This window comes from Coenobita brevimanus, chromosome 86, assembly GCF_032717465.1.
Source record: "Coenobita brevimanus isolate Jiangsu-jjx chromosome 86, ASM3271746v2, whole genome shotgun sequence".
Classification (NCBI taxonomy): Eukaryota; Metazoa; Arthropoda; class Malacostraca; order Decapoda; family Coenobitidae; genus Coenobita; species Coenobita brevimanus.
In genome coordinates this window covers 11,998,708-12,004,368 of record NC_137039.1, presented here as the reverse complement: position 1 = coordinate 12,004,368, position 5,661 = coordinate 11,998,708, and the positions used below count along the sequence as shown (strand labels likewise).

Below are 5,661 nucleotides of genomic sequence, written 5' to 3'. Positions count from 1 at the left end.
TGGTCAGTATTAATAATTTCCCCAAAATATGATGGCAGCAAGTAAGAATTTGACAATATTAAAAACTTCCACAAAAAATGATGGTACCAAGTAACAGTCAAACAGATCATTTTAACAACTTTCACAAAAATGATGGTAACTAGTACGCACTGATCAATGTACATAATGTCTACAAAAAATGATGGTAGCCTTTAGAATATTTGCAGCAAGTAGCATTTTGAACAGCGTTAGAATATGCAACATTATTATGTCGAAAGCAACAATTTGATCAATATTAAAAATTTCAACAAAAAAATATTGATAATAAGCAAATATTTTGACTTCCACAAAAAAAATGATGGCATCAAGAAGCCTTCACATTATTTTATTTTCTTAATCCATAAAAAATTATGGTAGCAAGAAATATTTTATCATATTCAAAAGTTCAACATATATTAACTGCAGCAAGAAGCATTTTGATCAGAATTAGAATATTAAAAAATAAAAATATGGTGGAAAGCAGCAATTTGGTCAATATTAAAATTTCCCCGAAAAATGATGGTAGCAAGTAAGAAGTTGATGATAGAGGAAACTACACAAACAATGATGGAACTGAGTAACAAAAAAAAAAACACACACACACACTTTTAAAAGCTTCCACGAAAAATTATGGTTAGAAGTTAGAATTTCATTAATGTTTAAAATTACAGCAAAAGTTTATAGTATCACTTAACATTTTCATCAACTACAGATGTAGAAAGAAATGATGGTGGGTAGGAGCAAAGTGGTCAATTGATAAATTTTCACAAGAAATGATGGTAACAAATAATATTTTGATAATGTGAAAAATCACAACAAAATATGATCGTACGAAGTAACATTCAGATTATTTAACCCGCCCCGTCCTGACCAATTTTCCACCACTGACTCCCCCCAATCCTGACCAATTTTGGATAAAAATTTTTTTGGTTCAGACCTCCGTTTTTGGTGAGAAACATCGACAATTCATAGAGAAATCACTCATCTGAGGTTTAAAATACTGGATACAGGTAGAAGTACCCCTTACCTTAATGGGTATTCTATCAGGCTGGCTCCAAAGTAAACAAGTTCTATGGGAGGGTAACTATTCCACACCACTCATAAACGGTATTTATTAATTTATTTAGTATGAATTTATGCATAGTACGATAATATATTGGTTTTTACACAGACACAGTAATATAGGTAATATAAGCATTGTTTCAATCACCAAACACATCAACATACCTCACCTTTTTTGGCGACATTACCTGGCCATCATTTCTGACTTTCTTCCTCTAATGATACGTAAACTTTGTCCTCCACATTGTCATTGATTGGGGAATCACTCTGGCCTTGAATTTCATACCGTTGCATGACGTGTCTTTACTGGCTAGGTCACTGGTAACAGGTGAATTGCCAAGACAATGGTGTGTGGGGGGGTAGGTCATGCGGGGTAAGGCATTGTCCCTGCCTGGCATCTTGTAGAGGAAGGTGTCCTGTGTATACATACCAAAAATCAAGCATGACATTTGAAAAATGTGCAAACGATGAACCTTGCAATTGCAGCGCATTTATATATGTCAACGGGAGTCACAGTGACAAAAAGTGTGGACTTTTATATATGTCAACGGGAGTCGACGGGTTAAAGAATTTCCAGAGAAGAGGGTGGTAGTATGGAGCATAAAATTCATTTTTTTTAATTTCCACAAAAAATTATGGTAGCATGTAGCATCCAAACCATTTTAAGAAACTTCACGCAAAAAAAATTATGGCATTATCAAGTAAAGGCATCCACAGGGTGGAATGCTGAATCGTGCCCAAAGGCCAAAAGGAAAACCGCAGATCTATAATTATATTATAGTGATTTCCCTTTGGCCTCCAGGTGCAATTCAGCATTCCACTGTATGGACACCTTCATTTGATCAATATTAGAAATTTCAACAGAAAACTATGGTTGAAAGCAATAAGTTGGTTGATATTAAAAACTTCCACAAAAAGTGATGGTACCAAGTAACAGTCAGACAAATCATTTTAACAACTTTCATAAAAATGATGGTAACTAGTATGGCATTGATCAATGTGCATAATGTCCACAAAAAATGATGGTAACCTTTAGTATGTATGCAGCAAGTAGCATTTTGATCAGTATCTGAAAGTGCTGAAATTCATCATCATCATCATCATTGCCAGACGCCATGTATCCCAGACGGGGTGGCCAATGGCTTAGAGTTAATTGTTTTACAGGGAGGGGCACTAATCCTCCACCAACCCCACTTGACACGTAGGGATGCCAATAGCATCTGGTGTTCCCAGGCGGTCACCCATCCAAGTACTAACCAGACCCAACGTCACTTAACTTTGCTGATCGGACGGGAAACGGTGTGCTCAACGTGGTAAATGATGGTATAAGCAACAATTTCATCAATATTAAAATAAAAATAAAAAAGATGGTAGCAAGCAAGAATTTGGCAATGATAGAAAATTCCACAAAAAATTATGATACCAATTAATATTCAAATCAAAATTTCAACAAATATTAATTAAAGCATTTTGATCAGTACTTGAATTTTCAACAGAAAAATGATGGTAAAAAGCAACAATTAAGTCAAACTTTTAAAAATCAACAAAAAATAATGGCAGCAAGGAAGAATTTAACAGTACTGGAAACCCCACGAAAAAAGATGTTACCCAGAAACATTCGTCATAAGAAAAAAAAAAAAAAAATCCACAAATAATGATGGTAACCAGTTATAACTTGATCTGTATTTAAAATTTTTAGCAAGAACTGAGAGTAGCAACTAACATTTTGATCATTTTTTTTTCGGCCAAAAATTTTGGTAGACAGTAGAGACTGGCTGATATTAAAAATTTCCACAAAAATTATGGTTATAGTACTTCTCCTGTATGGTGATGTCAGGACTCTAAAATATAACACACTACATTATAGCTAGTAACGTATATACAGTATGTAATATAGAGGTTAGATGAAAGTCATGCCTGAGGCTAGAGGAAGTGGCGTTTGCATTCTCAGTTAACAACGTCACACACAGCAAGGTGTGACGCCTGAACAGAAAGTCCCCAGGCTCGAGAAGGTTCCACACAACCGTGCCTTACACGTGACACAACCAGTCATATACAAGAGAAATGAGAGAGACAGAGCAGAAAGGGTTTAGGAGAGAAGAAAGACAGTGAGGAGAGGCAGGAAGGAGTGCACAGGGTTAGCACGCATAAACCGCTCTCACTCACCTCAATATGCTGTGAGACTCACTCACTGTTACTCAGTATTACTCTTGAGATATTCCCTTTGAAGAAAGTAAAATGCAATCAACCCCAGACTCAATTTTATCTTTCTCCTGCCATCTACGACAAGTACAATGAACATTCTCTTCTTTCGTAACCTACCAATCAACTCACTTTTACAACAGCTCAGCGATAACTACGATATATTATATTTACAATTACAATATATTATATTTTGGCAGCAGCAAGCGTACGAACCACGTCTACAAGTCTACAGTTGACTCTACATTATCATGACAGAAAACAAAAAACCACTACAAGTTCAAGCCACACAACACCTCACAACTTTATACTGGCAGTGGTTTGACAATATATTGTTACATCTAACCTTCCAATTTCTACGTCAATCTACAATCAGCGAACCAACGAAATACAATACAGTCTACTTACACCTGATGATTTTATCAACATTCAACATTCTGCTACAAGCTTCAGTTCTACGGTTCAAGATAAACTACAAATATCTACGATTGCTACGAAACAAGCGGGCGAGACTGAAACCAACATCATCTTCAAGTTCACACCATACAGCATGAAACTACAATTAAAAGTTGTACAAAAAATCACAAGCGTCTCAAGAAGCATACAAATCCACGATCAAGTAACCACAACCACTACAAGTTAAGAAACAGAGCTGTAGAGAGAGCCCTGACTCACAACCCACAACCACATCGACCCCCACCTGACCTCACACTTCTCCCCAACCACCCTCCATCTCCACCACCACCACAACTACCAGAGGAGGCGCTGAAGCAGGGGTGACGGGGCAGACGAAGCAGCAACTACCAGACAGCCCTGACCCACCACTCACCTCACTCACCACCCATCTCACCCACCGTTACTCACTCGCTATTACTCACCGTTACTCATTCACCACCACAGCTACCAGAGTGAGGAGTCGACTTGCTGTGCCAATGTTTGCTGAGAACGCCACAACACGTCATATCAACCCGTGTCTGACAATTCCATCACCACCCCACACACACACATCATTCCCACCACGGTAAAAATCAGTAAGTTGAATAGTTACTTCGTGTATACAATACACAGTGACAGACAAACATTCTGCACAAACATATAAATCGTGCTTTATAGTTACAACTTACGTACATATACCTACTTCAGTTATCTACATTAAGTCAGTCACTAAGTACTTGCACCAACAGTAACAATTATATACCATATTAATTCATTCATTTACTACTGTATTGCATTCATACATAAAATACGTGTTTTATAAGTACAACTAGGCAACATTACATCTGGATGAATTCAGCTAGGCCACCACACAGAACACTCCTAATCACACTAGACGTTAATAAAGCTTTTGATGCCATCCCCCCCCACAACCTCACAAACAAAATACTCAACACAAACATGCACAATAACACAAAAAGATGGCTGGCAAACTACTTAGCAGGCAGATGTGCACACGTAACATTTGCCGGTCAGTCTTCTAACATCAGAAACTTCACAAACGGCGTCCCTAAAGGATCTGTTTTGTCCCCTACACTCTTTAACCTATACATGCACGACATTCCCACACCCCACACACCACAGATACACATAGCTTCCTTTGCAGATGATATAACACTTACATGCACGCACCAAAATGCAAACACAGCTGCACACATCACTCAACCTTACCTCAACACTCTACACGAATGGTTCACCACAAACAGGCTCAAAATATCCCCAGCCAAATCTACAGTGACTCTTCTCACAAACTGGACAGCAGAACACAGTCACATCCCACACCTCACCATAAACAACACTCCCCTACCACACACACACACACACATAAAATCCTTGGTGTAACATACAATACATCAATGTCATTTAAACAACACATCACAAACAATAAAAATAAAATAACACCAAGACTCAATGCTTTGAGGTCACTTGCCCATACAACATTCGGACACAACAAAGAAACTACCACCACAGTATACAAAAAATACATACGTTCAGTGATGAATTATGCAAGCCCTGCCTGGGCTTCTAACCTCACCAAAACACACTACAACACTCTACAGACCATACAGAACAAGGCCCTAAAAATAATCACAGGCTGCACAGCTACTACACCCACAGACCACCTACATCAAGAAACCAAAGTCCTCAAAGTCAAGGATCACCTAGACATGAGAGGCACCCAGTTTCTTGCTGCAGCCTCCACAAACCTACAAGATCCACTACAGTACATGGCAGAACATCCACCCACACCAAGGAATATCAAAACAACACCCAGCACACGATACCATGCACAAATACTGTCATCTCTCTCCCCTCGCCCACCTCAGATCAGCTTCCAGAAGCATATCCACACTCAGATCATTCGCCGCTCCATTCAGTCACTTA

At 38.4% G+C, this 5,661-nt stretch overlaps 1 pseudogene; it reads right to left on the bottom strand.

Annotated features, from left to right (window-relative positions):
- Nucleotides 1-2,286: 2,286 nt before the first annotated feature.
- On the bottom strand, nucleotides 2,287-2,407 carry LOC145410859 (5S ribosomal RNA; annotated as a pseudogene).
- Nucleotides 2,408-5,661: the final 3,254 nt, after the last annotated feature.